Below are 21,326 nucleotides of genomic sequence, written 5' to 3'. Positions count from 1 at the left end.
AGACAGGGTCTGATTAGGAACAGTCAACATGGATTTGTGCGTGGAAGGTCATGTTTCACAAATCTTATTGAAATTTTTGATGAGGTTACTAAGAAAGTTGACAAGGGTAAAGCAGTGGATGTTGACTATATGGACTTTAGTAAGGCCTTTGACAAGGTTCCACATGGAAGGTTAGTTAGGAAGGTTCAATCGTGAGGCATTAATATCGAAGTAGTAAAATGGATTCAGCAGCGGCTGGATGGGAGACGCCAGAGAGTAGTGGTGGATAACTGTGTGTCAGAATGGAGGACGATGTGTACGGTGTGCCTCAGGGATCTGTACTGGGTCCAATGTTGTTTGTCATATATATTAATGATCTGGATGATGGGATGGTAAATTGGATTAGTAAGTATGCAGAGGATACTAAGATAGGTGGCGTTGTGGATAATGAAGTAGGTTTTCAAAGCTTGCAGAGAGATTTAGGCCAGTTAGAAGAGTGGGCTGAAAGATGGCAGATGGAGTTTAATGCTGATAAATGTGAGGTGCTACATTTTGGTAGGACTAATCAAAATATGACATACATGGTAAATGGTAGGACATTGAAGAATGCTGTAGAACAGAGGGATCTAGGAATAATGGTGCATAGTTCCCTGAAGGTGGAATCTCATGTGGATAGGGTGGTGAAGAAAGCTTTTGGTATGCTGGCCTTTATTAATCAGAGCATTGAGTATAGGAGTTGGGATGTAATGTTGGAATTGAAAAAGGCATTGGTAAGGCCAAATTTGGAGTATTGTGTCCAGTTCTGGTCACCGAATTAGAGGAAAGATGTCAATAAAACTGAGAGAGTGCAGAGCAGTTTTACTAAAATGATGCCTGGGTTTCATCTCCTAAGTTACAGAGAAAGGTTGAACAAGGGGACGCCCATGGTGACCGGGTCTCTGGCACTGAGCCTGGCGCTGTTGTGCAGGAGAGAAGGAGGGAGAAGAGAAATGCGGTAGTCGTGGGGGATTCCATAGTCAGGGGAACAGACAGGAGATTCTGTGAGCCTGACAGAGATACCCGCATGGCGTGTTGCCTCCCAGGTGCCAGGGTACGGGATGTCTCGGATCGGGTCCTGAATATTCTAAAGGAGGAAGGTGAGCAGCCAGTTGTCTTGGTACATGTTGGTACCAATGACATAGATAGGACAAAGGAGGAGGTCCTGAAGAGAGATTTCCAGGAGTTAGGAAGGAAGCTGAGAAGCAGGATCTCCGGATTGCTACCTGTGCCACGTGCTAGTGAGGGCAAGAATAGTGGGATCAGGCAGATGAATGCATGGCTGAGAGACTGGTGTAGGGGGCAGGGCTTCAGATTCTTGGATAATTGGGATCTCTTCTGGGGGAAGTATGACCTGTTCAAAACGGACAGGTTACACCTGAACCCAAAGGGGACCAATATCCTGGCGGGAAAGTTTAATAGAGCTGTTAGGGAGCGTTTAAACTAATTTGGCAGGGGGATGGGAACTGGAATGATAGAGCGGAGGAAGGGAAAAACAGAAATAAATCTAAGATAGTGAGCAGTAAAGATGTCAGGAAAGACAGGCAGGTGATGGGGCAAATTTGTAGCCATTGGGATGAATTGCAGTGAAATCAAAGCAAAAGGTATCAAATACTGGTCTTAAGGTGTTGTACTTAAATGCACGCAGCATAAGGAATAAGGTGGATGATCTTGTCGTACAGCTACAGATTGGCAGGTATGATATTGTGGCCATCACTGAGACCTGGCTAAAGGATGCATTTCTCTGGGAGCTGAACATCCAAGGATACATGGTGTATCAGAAGGATAGGAAGGTAGGCAGAGGGGGAGGCGTGGTTTTATTGGTAAGAAATGATATTAAATCATTAGAAAGAGGTGATGTAGGATCGGAAGGTGCAGAATCTTTATGAGTTGAGCTAAGGAATAGCAGGGGTAAAAGGACCCTGATGGCAGTTATTTATAGGCCTCCAAACAGCTGCAGTGATGTGGACTACAAATTACAATTGGAAATAGAAAAGGCTTGTCAGAAGGGCAGTGTTATGATAATTATGGGGGATTTTCACATGTGAGTAGATTGGGAAAATCAGGTCAGCACTGGATCTCAAGAGAGAGAATTTGTAGAATGTCTGTGAGATGGCTTTTTAGAACAGCTTGTTGTTGAGCCCACTAGGGGATCGACTGTACTGGATTGTGTAATGAACCGGAGGTGATTAGAGAGATTGAGGTGAAGGAACCCCGAGGAGGCAGTGATCATAGCATGATTGAGTTCACTGTGAAATTAGAAAAAGAGAAGCCGAAATCTGATGTGTCGGTATTTCAGTGGAGTAAAGGAAATTACAGTGGCATGAGAGAGGAACTGGCCAAAGTTGACTGGAAAGGGACACTGGTGGGAAAGACAGCAGAGCAGCAGTGGCTGGAGTTTATGCGAGAAATGAGAAATGTGCAAGACAGGTATATTCCAAAAAAGAAGAAATTTTCGAGTGGAAAAAGGATGCGACCGTGGATGACAAGAGAAGTCAAAGCCAAAGTTAAAACAAAGGAGAGGGCATACAAAGAAGCAAAAATTAGTAGGAAGACAGAGGATTGGGAAGTTTTTAAAACCTTACAAAAGGAAACCAAGAAGGTCTTTAAGAGGGAAAAGATTAACTATGAAAGGAAGCTAGCAAATAATATCAAAGAGGATACTAAAAGCTTTTTCAAGTACATAAAGAGTAAAAGACAGGTGAGAGTAGATATAGGACTGATAGAAAATGATGCTGGAGAAATTGTAATGGGATATAAGGAGATGGCAGAGGAACTGAACAAGTATTTTGCATTAGTCTTCACTGAGGAAGACATCAGCAGTATACCAGACACTCAAGGGTGGCAGGGAAGAGAAGTGTGCGCAGTCACAATTATGACAGAGAAAGTACTCAGGAAGCTGAATGGGCTAAAGGTAGACAAATCTCATGGACCAGATGGAATGCACTCTCGTGTTCTAAAGGAAGTAGCTGTGGAGATTGCGGAGGCATTAGCGATGATCTTTCAAAAGTCGATAGATTCTGGCATGGTTCCGGAAGACTGGAAGATTGCAAATGTCACTCCGCTATTTAAGAAGGGAGCAAGGAAGCAAAAAGGAAATTATAGACCTGTTAGCTTGACATCGGTGGTTGGGAAGTTCTTGGAGTCGATTGTCGAAGATGAGGTTACAGAGTACCTGGGGGCATATGACAAGATAGGCAGAACTCTTTTATCAAAGATGTGATAACAGCACATTTGGAAAGCGGTGAGATCATCGGACAAAGTCAGCATGGATTTGTGAAAGGAAAATCATGTCTGACGAATCTCATAGAATTTTTTGAGGATGTAACTAGTAGAGTGGATAGGGGAGAACCAGTGGATGTGGTATATTTGGATTTTCAAAAGGCTTTTGACAAGGTCCCACACAGGAGATTAGTGTGCAAACTTAAAGCACACGGTATTGGGGGTAAGGTATTGATGTGGATAGAGAATTGGTTAGCAGACAGGAAGCAAAGAGTGGGAATAAACGGGACCTTTTCAGAATGGCAGGCGGTGACTAGTGGGGTACCGCAAGGCTCAGTGCTGGGACCCCAGTTGTTTACAATATATATTAATCACTTGGATGAGGGAATTAAATGCAGCATCTCCAAGTTTGTAGATGACACGAAGCTGGGCGGCAGTGTTAGCTGTGAGGAGGATGCTAAGAGAATGCAGGGTGACTTGGATAGGTTAGGTAAGTGGGCAAATTCATGGCAGATGCAATTTAATGTGGATAAATGGGAAGTTATCCACTTTGGTGGCAAAAATAGGAAAACAGATTATTATCTGAATGGTGGCCAATTAGGAAAAGGGGAGGTGCAACGAGACCTGGGTGTCATTATACACCAGTCATTGAAAGTGGGCATGTAGGTACAGCAGGCGGTGAAAAAGGCGAATGGTATGCTGGCATTTATAGCGAGAGGATTCGAGTACAAGAGCAGGGAGATACTACTGCAGTTGTACAAGGCCTTGGTGAGACCACACCTGCAGCATTGTGTGCAGTTTTGGTCCCCTAATCTGAGGAAAGACATCCTTGCCATAGAGGGAGTACAAAGAAGGTTCACCAGATTGATTCCTGGGATGGCAGGACTTTCATATGATGAAAGACTGGATGAACTAGGCTTATACTCGTTGGAATTTAGAAGTTTGAGGGGAGACCTGATTGAAACGTATAAAATCCTAAAGGGATTGGACAGGCTAGATGCAGGAAGATTGTTCCCGATGTTGGGGAAGTCCAGAACAAGGGGTCACAGTTTGAGGATAAAGGGGAAGCCTTTTAGGACTGAGATTAGGAAAAACTTCTTCACACAGAGAGTGGTGAATCTGTGGAATTCTCTGCCACAGGAAACAGTTGAGGCCAGTTCACTGGCTATATTTAAGAGGGAGTTAGATATGGCCCTTGTGGCTAAAGGGATCAGCGGGTATGGAGGAAAGGCTGGTACAGGGTTCTGAGTTGGATGATCAGCCATGATCATACTGAATGGCGGTGCAGGCTCGAAGGGCCGAATGGCTTACTCCTGCACCTATTTTCTATGTTTCTATGTTTCTATGTAACTCAGCACGAATTCCTTAAAGGAAAATCCTGCCTGACAAACCTATTACAATTTTTTGAGGAAATTACCAGTAAGCTAGACAAGGGAGATGCAGTGGGTGTTGCATGTTTGGATTTTCAGAAGGCCTTTGACAAGGTGCCACACATGAGGCTACTTAACAAGCTAAGAGCCCATGGAATTACGGGAAAGTTACATACGTGGATAGAGCGTTGGTTGATTGGCAGGAAACAGAGAGTGGGAATAAAGGGATCCTATTCTGGTTGGCTGCTGGTTACCAGTGGTTTTCCACAGGGATCAGTGTTGGGGCCGCTTCTTTTTACATTGTACATCAACGATTTGGATTATGGAATAGATGGCTTTGTGGCTAAGTTTGCTGACGATACGAAGATAGGTGGAGGGGCCGGTAGTGCTGAGGAAACGGAGAGTCTGCAGAGAGAGTTGGATAGATTGGAAGAATGGGCAGAGAAGTGGCAAATGAAGTACAATGTTGGAAAGTGTATGGTTATGCACTTTGGTAGAAAAAATAAACGGGCAGACTATTATTTAAATGGGGAAAGAATTCCAAGTTCTGAGATGCAACGGGACTTGGGAGTCCTCATACAGGATACTCTTAAAGTTAACCTCCAGGTTGAGACAGTAGTGAAGAAGGCGAATGCAATGTTGGCATTCATTTCTAGAGGAATAGAGTATAGGAGCAGGGATGTGACGTTGAGGCTCTATAAGGCGCTGGTGAGGCCTCACTTGGAGTACTGTGGGCAGTTTTGGTCTCCTTATTTAAGAAAGGATGTGCTGACATTGGAGAGGGTACAGAGAAGATTCACTAGAATGATTCCGGGAATGAGAGGGTTAACATATGAGGAACGTTTGTCCGCTCTTGGACTGTATTCCTTGGAGTTTAGAAGAATGAGGGGAGACCTCATAGAAACATTTCGAATGTTAAAAGGCATGGACAGAGTGGATGTGGCAAAGTTATTTCCCATGATGGGGGAAATCTAGTACGAGAGGGCATGACTTAAGGATTGAAGAGTGCCCATTCAGAACAGAAATATGAAGAATTTTTTTTAGTCAGAGGGCGGTGAATCTATGGAATTTGTTGCCACGGGCAGCAGTGGAGGCCAAGTCATTGGGTGTATTTAAGGCAGAGATTGATAGGTATCTGAGTAGCCAGGGCATCAAAGGTTATGGTGAGAAGGCGGGGGAATGGGACTAAATAGGGGAAAATGGATCAGCTCATGATAAAATAGTGGAGCAGACTCGATGGGCCGAATGGCCTACTTCTGCTCCTTTGTCTTATGGTCTTATGGTCTTAAGTTAGGTCTTTATTCTTTGGAGCATAGAAGGTTGAGGGGGGACTTGATAGAGGTGCTTAAAATCATGAGGGGGATTGATAGAGTTGACATGGATAGGCTTTTTCCATTGAGAGTGGGGAAGATTCAAACAAGAGGACATGAGTTGAGAGCTAAAGGGCAAAAGTTTAGAAGTAACATGAGGGGGAACTTCTTTACTCAGAGAGTGGTAGCTGTGTGGAACGAGCTTCCAGCAGAAGTGGTTGAGGCAGGTTCGATGTTGTCATTTAAAGTTACATTGGATAGATATATGGACAGGAAAGGAATGGAGGGTTATGGGCTGAGTGCAGGTCGGTGGGACTAGGTGAGAGTAAGGGTTTGGCACAGACTAGAAGGGCCGAGATGACCTGTTTCCGTGCTGTAATTGTTATATCGTTATATGGTTTATAAATGTTTCCTGTGTTTGTACCTAATTATTTGGGATGCCTGTGATGTTGCATCAAGCAAGTTTTTCTTTGTACCTGGCCCTCATTATACTGGAAAATTGACTCAATTGAAATTCAACATTCTGTGAAAGTATCAACAAATGTTAAGTGAAAATGCCACATACCATGACATCCATTAAAGGTGGAGAAATTCTCTAGAACATTCTTCAGGGTGTGCGAAAACTCAGATGGCTTGCCTTTGGGTAATTTTATTTCCCCATCTAATTTGAAAGATAGCAGTTTTACCTCAGTATTATTTAAACCCACTAGGGTGATCTCTACCGTACAATTAGGCTTGTTCTGTTTCACTTGGCACTTATTGCCTTTCACTCCCTGCAGTTCTGCAGCTCAGGGCTGAGCCTGATCAGAACTAGCAATCAGTGTGGAATACAGTCTCACACAGACATACTGCAGGATGCAGTGAGTAAATCAGTTCAACTTCTACAGATGAAAAGTGGAGAGCATCCTAACTGGTAGCATCAAGACCTTGTATGGAACACCAATATCTAGGAATGTAGAAGTCTACTGATAGACGTGGATACACACAGTCCATTACAGACAAAACCCTCCCAACCATTGAGCATATTGACATGGAGCACTGCAACAAGAAATCAGCACCTGCCATTGAGGGCACCCACCATATAAGCCCTTCTCTCTTCTCACTACAACAATCAGGAAGGAAGTACAGGTGCCTTAGGTCCCACACCACCAGGTTCAGGAACAATTTATTATCTTACAACCATCAGGCTCCTAAACCAGTGGGGATAACTTCACTTACCACAATTCTAAACTGATGCCATAAACAACATGATTTCCCGAAGGGGAAATCTTGCCAGACAAATCTGTACAGGTTATTTGAGGAATTAGCAAGCAGTATAGAAAAAGAAGAGTCAGTGGATGGTGTTTATTTGGAGTTTCACAAGGCCTTTGACAAGGTGCTCTACATGATTAAAGGTGTTCCACAGGGGTCAATGTTGGGACTGCTTCCTTTCATGTTATACGATTTGGATGAAGGAAATGATGGTTTTGTGGCCAAGCCTGTGGATGATATAAAGATAGGTGGAGGGGCAGGCGATGCAGAGGAAACAGAAAGGCTTTGACAGATTAGTGGAATGGGCAAAGAAGTGGCAGATGAAATATAATTTAGGAAATAGCATGGTCATGCGCTTTAGTAGAAGAAATAAAGGCGTACACTGTTTTCTAACAGGAGAAAGTTCTTTTCTGAGGCTATGCCCTCTGATCCTAGACTCACCCACTATAGCAAACATCCTCTTCACATCCAATCCAGCCGGCCTTTCAATATTCAATAAGTTTCAATGAGATCCCCACCCATTCTTCTAAGCTCCAATGACTGCAGACCCAGAGCCATCAAATACTCTTCATATGTTAAGCTTTTCACTTCCAGGATCATTGTTGTGAACCTTCTCTGAACTCTCTCCAATGCCAGCATATCTTTTCTTACCTGAGGAGTCGAAAACTGCTGTCAGTACTCCCAGTGCCATCTGGCTAATGCTTTTACAGGCTCAACGTACAAGTACATTCTCATCTCTAAAACATTACATAAAGCCATAAGACCATACAACAGAGGAGCATAATTTGGCCATTCATTCCAGTGAGACTGCTCCACCAATCAATCATGGCTGACCCTGGATCCCACTCAGTCCCATACACCACCATATCCTTTCCTGCCCTGACCGATTAGGAAAAGATCAACTTCCACCTTAAATATACACATGGACTTGGCCTCCACTGCAGTCTGTGGCAAAACATTCCACAGATAATCTGATTTCCTTGCCACCAACTCAACCTGCAAGTTATCCTGCATGAGGACTACCAGGTCCCTTTGCACCGCTGATTTTTGAACTTTCTCCCTGTTTAGAAAATAGTCTATGCCTTTATTCCTTCTACCAAGTGCATGACCATGCACTCCCCTTTGCAATATTCCATCGACCACTTCTTTGTCTATTCTCCCAATATGTCCAAGTGAAAAGAAACATTCCCAAAACTGACCCCTGTGGAACACCCCTAATGACCAGCAGCGAACCAGAAAAAGCCCCCTTCATTCTGATTCTTTGCCTCCTGTCCATGGTAGTACTATTCCTGTCATACCATGAGTTCTTACCTTGTTAAGCAGCCTCATATATGACACCTTATCAAATGCCTTCTGAAAATCCAAATAAACACCATCCATCGACTCTCCTTTGTCTATATTGTCTGATATTTCTTCAAAAGAACTCCAACAGATTTGTCAGGCAAGATAACTGCTTTAGAAAAAACCATGCAGACTTTGTCCTATTTTATCATGCACCTCCAAGTATTCCGAAACTCTTTCCTTAATGATGAACTCCAACATCTTCCCATCTACTGGAATCAGGCTAACTGATCTATAATTTCCATTTTTCTGCCTCCTTCCTTTCTTAAAGAATGGAATGACATTTCCAATTTTCCTGTCCTCAGGAACCATTCCAGAATCTAGTGATTCTTGAAAGATCATTACCAATGCCTCCACAATCTCTTCAGCTACCACTTTCAGAATCCTGAGGTATAGTCCATCTTGTCCAGGTGACTTATCTACATTCAGACCTTTCAGCTTTCCAAGTACCTTCTCCTTTGTAATAGCAATGACGCTGACTTCTGCCCACTGACACTCTTAAATTTCTGGCATACGACTAGTGCCTTCCACAGAGACAACTGACCAAAATGCTTATTAAGTTCATCCATTATTTTCTTCTCTCTCATTGCTACCTCTTCAGCATCATGTTCCAGTAGTCTGATATTCACTCTTCTCTCTTTACACTTTATAATGTATATCTGAAAAAAAACTTTTGGTATCCTCTTTGATATTTTTGGCTGGGTGACCTTCATATTGCATCTTTTCTCTCCTAATATTATTTTTAGTTATCTGCTGTTGGTTTTTAAAAGCTTCACAATCCCATTAACTTTTGCTATATTATACAACTGCTCATTATTTCAAGTATCTAATCAACTAATCATGTGGAAGCAACTCAATGCTTAAAAGCATGCAGACGTGGTCAAGAAGTTCAATTGCTGTTCAGACCAAACATCAGAATGGAAGAAGAAATCTCATCCAAGTGACTGAGTTTAAATAGTGAGGTTATGCTTCAGTTACATTGGGCACTTGTGAGACATCTGGAGTACATCAGCTGCTCATACAACCATCCACCACCTGTTCCCCTGGCTTCACGTGAGCCTGATCAGGGGGCTAAGCGGGTGCTACACCTTGCCCAAGAGTGACCTGCAGCTTAGTGGAGGAAAGGAGTGCCTTACACCTCCTTTGGTAGAGACATATCTCCACCCTGCCACCCCAGAGTTGTATCTGGCTGAAATTTAAAAGAGGAGGAATCAAAGAATCATAGAGCAGTACAACAGAGAAGCCATCTTTAACCATCTAGTCAGTGCTGAACTGCTATTCTGTCTAGTCACATGGACCACGCCGTCCGTACCCCTCTCATCCATGTACCTACCCAAGTACATGGAGTGAAGTGAAATGGATGGGATCCTGAGCTAGAGTAGATATAAAGAGGATGATTCCTCTTATGGGACAATCTAGAATAAGGTGTTACTGCTTTAAAAAATAAGGGGTCTCCAATTAAAGATAGTGATTAGTTGAATTTCACTCTTTCAAAGGGGTGAAAATCTTTGGAATTCTCTTATTCAAAGTACACTGGATGCTGTGTCTATGCTAAAGAGGAGATTGGTACTACATAAACAATGAGGTGAGAGATTACTGTACACATGAGGAGATAGTCAAGAAGCCATCATCCTACTAAATAGTCAGTCAGGTTTGACAAGTCAAGTGGCTTAGCCTGCTCTCACTTTCTTTGTATGTACACGTAACACACACAAAATGGTGGAGGAACTCAGCAGACCAGGCAGCACCAATGGAAAAAATACAGTAGATGTTTCGAGCCCAGACTCTCTGGCGAGACTGGAGAAAGAACGCTGAGGAGTAGATTTAAAAGGTGGGGGAGGGGAGAGAGAAACACAAGGTGACGGGTGAAAACTGGAGGGGGAGGGATGAAGCAGAGCTGAAAAGTTGATAGGTGAAAGAGACAGAAGACCATGGAAGAAAGAAAAAGTGGGGAGGAGCACCAGGGGGAGACGATGGCCAGGCAAGGAGATATGATGAGGGAGGGAAAAGGGGATGGGAAACGGTGAAGGGAGGGGTGGTATTACCAGAAGTTTGAAAAATTAATGTTCATGCCATCAGGTTGAAGGTTACTCCAACAGAATATAAGGTGTTGTTCCTCATCATGACAGTGGAGGAGGCCACTGATGGACATATCGGATATACAAGAGGCCACACCAGGAGCACCGGGCACCGTATATGACCCCAACAGACTCACAGGTGAAGCGCCACTTCACCTGGAAGGACTGTTTGGGTCCCTGAATGGTAGTGAAGGAGGAGGTGTTGGGACAAGTGTAGCACTTGCTCCATTTGCAAGGATAAGTGCCAAGAGAGAGATCAGTGGGGAGGGATGAATGGACAGGGGAATCATGTAGGGAGCGGAATGTGGGGGGGAAGGAAAGATGTGCTTGGTGGTGGGATCCCGTTGGAGATGGCAGAGGTTTCGGAGATGGAGGCTGGTGGGGTTAATCAGTAAGGACAAGAGGAACCCTATCCCTAGTCGGGTGGTGGGAGGATGGGGTGAGAGCAGACATGCATGAAATGAAAGAGATGCAGTTGAGGGCAGCATTGATGGTGGAGGAAGGGGAGACACTTTCTTTGAAAAAGGAGTATAATTCCTTTGTTCTGGAACGAAAAGCCTTATCCTGAGAGCAGTTGCGCCGGAGACAGAAGAATTGAGAGAAGGGGATAGGGTTCTTACAAGTAAAAGGGTGGGAGTGGTATAGTCCATGTAGCTGTTAGAGTCCATGGGTTTGTAATAGACATTGATGGAGAAGCTGTTTCCAGAGACAGAGACAGTGAGATCGAGAAAGGGGAGGGAGGTGAGTCTTTTGGGATCACATACTGTGTCTGGTGCTCCTGTTGCAGTCTCCTGTATATAAGAACATAAGACCATAAGACATAGGAGCAGAATTAGGCCATCTGGCCCATCAAGTCTGCTCTGCCATTCAATTATTCAATTTTTTCTCCTCCTCAACCCCGGTTCCTGGCCTTCTCCCTGTAACCTTTGATGCCAAGTCCAATCAAGACATTTCAATCTCTGCCTTAAATACATCCAACGACCTGGCCTCCATGGCTACATGTGGCAGCAAATTCGACAAATTCACCACCCTCTGGCTAAAGAAATTTCTCCATATCTCTGTTTTGAATGGGCATTCCACTACCTTGAGGCTTTTTGTCTTAGACTCTTCCACCATGGGAAACATCCTTTCCACATCTACTCTGTCTAGGCCTTTCAACATTTGAAAGATTTCAATGAGATCCTCTCTCATCCTTCTGAATTCCAGCAAGTATAGGCACAGAGCCATCAAATGTTCCTTCTATGATAACCCTGTCATTCCTGGAATCATCCTTGTGAATATCCTCTGGATCCTCTCCAAAGCCAGCACATCTTTTCTAAGGTGAGGAGTCCAAAGCGGTTCACAATACTCAAGCTGAGGCCTCACCCCTTATAAAGCCTCAGCATTACCTCCTTGCTCTTGTATTCTAGGTCTCTTGAAATGAATGCTAACATGGCATTTGCCTTCCTCACCCGTCGAGTCAACCAGCAAGTTAACCTTTAGGATGTTCTGTACAAGGACTCCCAAGTCCCTTTGCATCTCAGATTTTTGGGGTTTCTCCCCATTTTGGAAAATAGTCTGCATATTTATTTCTACTGCCGAAGTGCATGACCATGCATTTCCAATATTGTATTTCATTTGCCATTTTCTTGCCCATTCTCCTAATCCAGCGGTCCCCAACCACCGGGCCGCAAAGCATGTGCTACCGGGCCGTGAGGAAACGATATGATTTGGCCATAGGAATCATCTGCACCTTTCCTCATTCCCTGTCACACCCAGTGTTGAACTTGAATGCACGTGTGGTCATTACCCACCCGTCATCCATGTCAGCGCAGGTAGGAGATCAACTCCTGGAGCTTGCAGATAACGACAGGCTGAAAAGTATGTTTGACATAACATCTCTACGAGCATTCTGGATCAAAGTCAAGGCTGAATATCCTGAGATAGCCACGAAAGCACTGAAAACATTTCCAACATATCTCTGCAATGAATGCAACGAAAACTAAACTGCGGAGTAGACTGGACATAAGGAACCCCCTTCAAGTATCGCTGTCTCCCACCACCCCTCGATGGGACCGTGTTGTTAGACCATAAGACAAAGGAGCAGAGGTTGGCCATCGGCCCATCAAGTCTGCTCCACCATTTTATCATGAGCTGATCCATTCTCCCATTTAGTCCCACTCCCCCGTCTTCTCACCATAACCTTTGATGCCCTGGCTACTCAGATACCTATCAATCTCTGCCTTAAATACACCCAATGACTTGGCCTCCACTGCCGCCCATGGCAACAAATTCCATAGATTCACCAGCCTCTGGCTAAAAAAAATTTTGTCGCATCTCTGTTCTGAATGGGCGCCCTTCAATCCTTAAGTCATGCCCTCTCGTACTAGATTTCCCCCATCATGGGAAACAACTTTGCCACATCCACTCTGTCCGTGCCTTTCAACGTTCAAAATGTTTTTATGAGGTCTCCCCTCATTCTTCTAAACTCCAAAGACTACAGTCCAAGAGCGGACAAACGTTCCTCGTATGTTAACACTCTCACTCCCGGAATCATTCTAGTGAATCTTCTCTGTACCCTCTCCAACGTCAGCACATCCTTTCTTAAATAAGGAGACCAAAACTGCCCACAGTACTCCAAGTGAGATCTCACCAGTGCCTTATAGAGCCTCAACATCACATCCCTGCTCCTATACCCTATTCCTCTAGAAATGAATGCCAACATTGCATTCGCCTTCTTCACTACCGACTCAACCTAGAGGTTAAGTCCTTGTAGGGACTTGTTTCAGGGAAACAAGTATTCAGCCCAGCACTCCCACTGATTCAGCGATATTAGTGCGTTGCAATGATTTTATATGTTCATACGGGGAAAGTATGTGCTGTGTGTTTAATATCCAAACGTTACTTAAAATGTTATGATGCTATTAACTTATAAGTGACTTATATAACCATATAACAATTACAGCATGGAAACAAGCCACCTCTGCCCTTCTAGTCCGTGCCGAACGCTACTCTCACCTAATCCCACCGACCCGCACTCAGCCCATAACCCTCCATTCCTTTCCTGTCCATACACCTATCCAATTTTTCTTTAAATGATAATATCGAACCTGCCTCTACCACTTCTGCTGGAAGTTCGTTCAACACTTATTTCAAGCTCCCCTGTCCTCCCTTTATAATTGATTTATCACTATATTCATGCGAGGAAAATATGCGCTGTGTGTTTAATGTTAAATTCGTTAGAGAAACCCTTTTAGAAACAAAATTGAGCGCATTAGCCACTTAACACCCATATTCCGGTTGTGATTAACACCTCCCCCTCCCCCCACCGGAACAGAATCGCCAAAAACGATTTGTGGAAGGAAAAATTGGCACGTACACGCATGTACACTGCTGCCCGCGCAAGGCTTTATGGTCATTGTAGTCTTACTCGGGGTAATCACAATGTATTTGACTGCTACTCTTGTCCGTTGGCAACACCACCCACCCTCCACCCCCGGTCGGCCGGTCCGCAAGAATATTGTCAATATTAAACCGGTCCACTGTGCAAAAAAGGTGGGGACCCTTGTTTGTCCTAATCTGTCTAAGCCCTTCTGCATCCTACCTGTTTCCTCAACACCACCTGCCCCTCCACCAATTTTTGTATCAGCTGCAAACTTGGCAAAAAAGCCATCTATTCCATCAACTAAATCATTGATATACAGCATAAAAAGAAGTGTTTCCAACACCGACCCCTACGGAACACCACTAGTCACTGGCAGCCAACCAGAAAAGGATCCTCTTATTCCCACTCGCTGCCTCCAACCAATCAGTCAATGCTCTAACCATGTTAGTAACTTTCCTGTAATACCATGGGCTCTTAACTTGGTAAGCAGCCTCATGTGTGACACCTTGTCAAAGGTCTTCTGAAAGTCCAAATATACAACATCCACTGCATCCCTTTTATTTATCCTACTTGTAATCTCCTCAAAGAATTTCAACAGGTTCGTCAGGCAGATTTTCCCTGAAGGAAACCACGCTGACTTTGTACTATCTTGTCCTGTGTCACCAAGTACTTCATCATCTCGTCCTTAACAATTAACTCTAACATCTTCCCAACCACTGAGGTCAGGCTAACTGGTCTATAATTTCCTTTCTGCTGTCTTCCCCCTTCCTTGTGGAGTGGCGTGACATTTGTAATTTTCTAGCCCTCTGGCACCACGCCAGAGTTCAGTGATTTTTGAAAGATCATTTCTAATGCCACCACAATCTCTAACGCTACATCTTTCAGAACCCTAGGATGCAGTTCATCTGGTCCGGGTGACTTATGTACCTTTAGGTCTTTCAGCTTTTGAAAGGCCTGCTGTCTTGTAATAGTAACAGCACCCACTTCCCTTCCTTCACACACTACAACATCAGGCATACTACTAGTGTCTTCCATACTGAAGACTAATGCAAAATATTCATTTAGTTCATCAGCCCGTGAAACCTGACATAGATTAGGAGAGCCCTTTGCCAAGCACCTACGTTCCGTCCACCAGAAAAAACAGGATCTTCCAGTGGCCACCCATTTTAATTCTACTTCCCAGTCCCATTCCGATATGTCTATCCATGTGCTCCTTCACTGTTGTGATGAGGCCGCACTCAAGTTGGAGGAACAATACCTTATATTCTGTCTGGGTAGCCTCCAACCTGAAGGCATGAACATCAATTTCTCAAATTTCTGGTAATGCCCCCCTCTTCACCATTCCCCATCCCCTTTTCCCTCTCTCACCTTATCCCCTTACCTGCCCATCACCTCCCTCAGGTGAATCTCCCCACTTTTCTTTTTCCCATGGCCTTCTGTCTTCTTCTATCAGGTTCCCCTTTCTCCACCCTGTCTCTCTTTCACTAATCAACTTCCCAGCTCTTTACTTCATCCCTCCTCCTCCCAGTTTCACCTATCACCTTGTGTTTCTCTCTCCCCTTCCCCCACCTTTTAAAACTACTCCTCAGATTTTTTCTTCCGTCCTGTCGAAGGGTCTCAGCCCAAAATGTTGACTGTACTCTTTTCCATAGATCTGCCTGGCCTGCTGAGTTCCTTCAGCATTTTATGTGCATTACTTGGATTTCCAGCATCCACAGGTTTTCTCTTGTTTAAATATGTACAGTATTATCATCTTCTATGCATTGTTTAAGCAGATATCAGACAGATAACCGCTGGGTAGTGGTAGAGACAGATACATTAGGGCATTTAAGAAACTCTTAGATAGGTATATAGATCATAAGTAAATAGAGGGCTAGGTAGGAGGGAAAGGTTAGGCCGGAACTGAACGGTGAAATAGAGCCAATCAGTGATCCTGCCAACTCTGAGAATTTTTTCTTTTAACGATGAATAAGTATGTACAGCGCAATCACTATGAGTCTGAAAGTGATGAAACCTTGAATGTTAATCCTGCTACAAATAGTGTGTCAATACAGTGCTGGAGTATGGTGTTATTCTGTTCGTGTCAGATCAGTGATGCCCCATGTGTCTTATTTGTAATACCGTACCATCTAATGAAGCCATGAAGCCATCAAGATTGCAGAAACACTTCCGTAAAAGACACACTGAGAAGGCTACTTATGGTATTACCCAGTTCCAGAAGATGAAAGAAGCATTTGAAAACCATTGCACACTCCAGTCATTTGCCAAGGAAGCTGAAAATGACCTTGATAGTGGTCTCATAGCTTCTTATAACATTTCCAAAATGATAGCAAAGTGTGGAAATGTCATACGGCAGTGGCTGGGAACGGACCCAAGTGCAAGACACAGACACTGAGGTACTAGGGACAGGACTAGGATACAGGGCAATGGCAAGGACATGGACAGGAAAACCAGGAACCTGGAACAGGACTGGACATAAGAACTAGGAGCCCGGGCTTGGACTCCGAGCCAGAGACTGGACAAGAACCCAGTACCTGGGTCTTGCCTCTGGCTCGGACCCCAGAACTAGGCAAGGACGAGGCTGGAGTCTTAAAGACTTGAAGCAAGGCTTGGCAGGAGGCTGGAGACTTGAGGCGAGGCTTGGCAGGAGGCAGGAGGCTGGAGTCTTCAGGCTTGAGGCTAGGCAGGAGGCAGGAGGCTGCAGTCTTCAGGCTTGAGGCTAGGCAGGAGGCTGGAGTCTTCAGGCTTGAGGCTAGGCAGGCTCCTCCTGGGCAGGGCGCAGTACTCCTGGGCAGGGTGCGGTACTCCTTGGCAGGGCGCAGATCACCACCCGACAGAGGAAAGGGACAGGAAGGGACAGAACCAACCACAGGTAATGGCAAGACGGCCTGCTTACCTGGGCGGAGGCAAGGGACGGGAAGGGAGCTAGATACCGGGTGGCTCCAGGACAAGACTGCAGGTGAGATGAGGCAAGAGTTACCAGCAAGACAAGGCAAGGCTTCTGGCAAAGCAAGGCGAGAGTTACCGGCAAGACAAGGCAGGGCTTCTGACAAAGCAAGGCAAGACGAGAACTTCAGGCGAGGCAAGAGTTACCAGCAAGACAAGGCAGGGCTTCAGGCAAGGACACAGAAGGCAGAGCAAGGGATACAAGGAGTGAGGACAAGAACAATCCAGCAGCCACGCACAGGTCTCTGGAGGTATTTATGCAGCCGGCCCCAATGAGCATCAGCTGCCTCAATTAGAGCTAAACAAGAACAGAAACAGGGTAAACAGGAAAACCTGGAGCAAGGGTCGATGGACCGGACCGTGAACCGGAATACAGACTTCACAGACCAGACCATGACAGGAAAATCTCATGCACTTGGTGAAAGAATAATAAAGCCTGCTGTATCAGGTGCTCACCAGTATTCTCCTCTGAGTAATAATGAGCTTGCCTTATTGACAAAATAAGTGAAGACGTTGAATATCAACTATGCACAAAGCAACAAAAAATAGAATTTGGGATACAACTGGATGAGTCAACTGTGCGAGACAATGAGGCATTGCTAATGGCATATGTACATTTATCAAAATGGAGAAGTTTATGAGGAGATTGTCTTTTGTAAAAAGTTAAAAACAAGTATCAATGGAGAATCAATCTATGAGGAGCTCAAAATGTATACTGAGGATAAAAGTATTCTGATTAGGAACATGATTTCTTATGCAACAGATGGAGCACCGTATATGACAGGTCACCATAGTGGTTTAGTGGCATTTATTTATGAAAAACGAAATACCAAGTCTGTATGCAATCCATTGTAAAATTTATCATCACCTCAGCCAGTGACTTTTTTCAAGTATGACTCTTGGAATATCTGCTATCAACAAAATCCATTAAATAGCAGAATATTTCACCAGTTATAGAAGACAACAATGAAGAGTTTGAATGCTTGTTTCTTCACACTGAAGTGTGTTGATTGTCCAAAGGCTGTTGCTTAAAATGTTTCTTTGATCTTTCTGAGACTGTGGTTGAACTTTTGCTCAAAGTTGACAAGAGCTTGGGAACCAAGATTGAAACTTTACGTGGAGATGTGGCATACCTTGCTGATCTTGGTATGCTTCCCTGGTATCATGGATTCTTGATTACCTGACTGACAGACCACAGTACGTGTGCCTGCAACACTATGTGTCTGACAGAGTGATCAGCAGCACTGGGGCTCCACAGGGGACTCTCTTGTCTCCCTTTCTCTTCACCATTTACACCTCGGACTTCAACTACTGCACAGAGTCTTGTCATCTTCAGAAGTTTTCAGATGACTCTGCCATAGTTGGATGCATCAGCAAGGGAGATGAGGTTGAGTACAGGGCTACTGTAGGAAACTTTGTCACATGGTGTGAGCAGAATTACCTGCAGCTTAATGTGAAAAAGACTAAGGAGCTGGTGGTAGACCTGTGGAGAGCTAAGGTACCGGTGACCCCTGTTTCCATCCAGGGAGTCAGTGTGGACATGGTGGAGGATTACAAATACCTGGGGATATGAATTGACAATAAACTTGACTGGTCTAAGAACACTGTCTACAAGAAGGGTCAGAGCCGTCTCTATTTCCTGAGGAGACTGAGGTCCTTTAACATCTGCCGGACAATGCTGAGGATGTTCTACGAGTCTGTGGTGGCCAGTGCTATCATGTTTGCTGTTGTGTGCTGGGGCAGCCGGCTGAGGGTAGCAGACACCAACAGAATCAACAAACTCATTTGTAAGGCCAGTGATGTTGTGGGGATGGAACTGGACCCTCTCACGGTGGTGTCTGAAAAGAGGATGCTGTCTAAGTTGCATGCCATCTTGGTCAATGTCTCCCATCCACTACATAATGTACTGGTTGGGCACAGGAGTACATTCAGCCAGAGACTCATTCCTCCGAGATGCAGCACTGAGCGTCATAGGAAGTCATTCCTGCCTGGGGCCATCAAACTTTACAACTCCTCCCTTGGAGGGTCAGACACCCTGAGCCGATAGGCTGGTCCTGGACATTTCATATTTTACTGGCATAATTTACATAATACTATTTAACTATTTATTACTATTTTTCTATTACTATTCTATTACTACTTATTATTTCTATGACCATAGAACCATAGAAACTACAGCACAGAAACAGGTCTTTTGGCCCTTCTTGGCTGTGCCGAACCATTTTCTGCCGAGACCCACTGACCTGCACACGGACCATATCCCTCCATACACCTCCCATCCATGTATCTGTCCAATTTATTCTTAAATGTTAAAAAAGAACCCGCATTTACCACCTCGTCTGGCAGCTCATTCCATACTCCCACCACTTTCTGTGTGAAGAAGCCCCCCCTAATGTTCCCTTTAAACTTTTCCCCCCTCACCCTTAACCCATGTCCTCTGGTTTTTTTCTCCCCTTGCCTCAGTGGAAAAAGCCTGCTTGCATTCACTCTATCTATACCCATCATAATTTTATATACCTCTATCAAATCTCCCCTCATTCTTCTACGCTCCAGGGAATAAAGTCCTAACCTATTCAACCTTTCTCTGTAACTGAGTTTCTCTAGTCCCGGCAACATCCTTGTAAACCTTCTCTGCACTCTTTCAACCTTATTTATATCCTTCCTGTAATTTGGTGACCAAAACTGAACACAATACTCCAGATTCGGCCTCACCAATACCTTATACAACCTCATCATAACATTCCAGCTCTTATACTCAATACTTCGATTAATAAAGGCTAATGTACCAAAAGCTCTCTTTACGACCCTACCTACCTGTGACGACACTTTTAGGGAATTTTGTATCTGTATTCCCAGATCCCTCTGTTCCACTGCACTCCTCAGTGCCTCAGCATTAACCCTATATGTTCTACGTTGGTTTGTCCTTCCAACGTGCAATACCTCACACTTGTCAGTATTAAACTCCATCTGCCATTTTTCAGCCCATTTTTCCATCTGGTCCAAGTCCCTCTGCAGGCTCTGAAAACCTTCCTCACTGTCTACTACACCGCCAATCTTTGTATCATCAGCAAACTTGCTGATCCAATTTACCACACTATCATCCAGATCATTGATATAGATCACAAATAACAATGGACCCAGCACTGATCCCTGTGGCACACCACTAGTCACAGGCCTCCACTCAGAGAAGCAATTCTCTACCACCACTCTCTGGCTTCTTCCATCGAACCAATGTCTAATCCAATATACCACCTCTCCATGTATACCTTGCAACTGAATTTTCCTAACTAATCTCCCATGCGGGACCTTGTCAAAGGCCTTACTGAAGTCCATGTAGACAATATCCACTGCCTTTCCTTCATCCACTTTCCTGGTAACCTCCTCGAAAAACTCCAATAGATGGGTCAGACATGACCTACCACGCACAAAGCCATGTTGACTCTCCCTAATAAGTCCCTGTCTATCCAAATGCTTGTAGATTCTGTCTCTTAGTACTTCCTCCAATAACTTACCTACTACCGACGTTAAACTTACCGCCTATAATTTCCCAGATTACCTTTCGATCCTTTTTTAAACAATGGAAAAACATGAGCCACTCTCTAATCCTCCGGCACCTCACCCGTAGACAGCGACATTTTAAATATTTCTGCCAGGGCCCCCGCAATCTCAACACTAGTCTCCTTCAAGGTCCGAGGGAACACTCTGTCAGGTCCCGGGGATTTATCCACTTTAATTTTCCTCAAGACAGCAGCACCTCCTCCTCTTCAATCTGTACAGTTTCCATGGTCTCACTACTTGATTCCCTCAATTCCATAGATTCCATGCCAGCTTCCTTAGTAAATACAGATGCAAAAAACCTATTTAAGATCTCCCCCATTTCCTTTGGTTCCACACAAAGCCGACCACTCTGATCTTCAAGAGGACCAATTTTATCCCTTACTATGACTATTACTATTTACTATTTACTAATAGTAGTATTACTATTACTATTTCTATTACTATTTATTATTTATGGTGCAACTGTAACAAAAACCAATTTCCCCCCGGGATCAATAAAGTATGACTATGACTATGAGATGACTATCTGTATAACAAAATTAACATTCTAAATCTGGAACTGCAAGGTGAGAATTTCAATTTAATTCCAGCAAATAGTGCAATGTCTACTTTTATTGGAAAATTGGAATAATATGAGCAAAACATTGGGAGAAGAATGTTCTCACAGGTTCCCTGCATGGAAGGTTTGGCACTCCCTTTCATAGACAATGATTTGCAAGAGAACTGCTTGCACCTGCAGTCACTGAAAAAAGGTTTTCAGAATCAATTCAAGGATTTGAATGACGTGGAAATTCTTTGCAAGATGGAAGAACAGGAAGAGAGTTTGCAAGAGGAGATTATCAAAATTCAAAATGATGAAGAATCAAAAATA

The sequence above is a fragment of the Mobula birostris genome, chromosome 9 (assembly GCF_030028105.1).
Source record: "Mobula birostris isolate sMobBir1 chromosome 9, sMobBir1.hap1, whole genome shotgun sequence".
Taxonomy (NCBI): Eukaryota; Metazoa; Chordata; class Chondrichthyes; order Myliobatiformes; family Myliobatidae; genus Mobula; species Mobula birostris.
Note: the sequence above shows the minus strand (reverse complement) of the source record.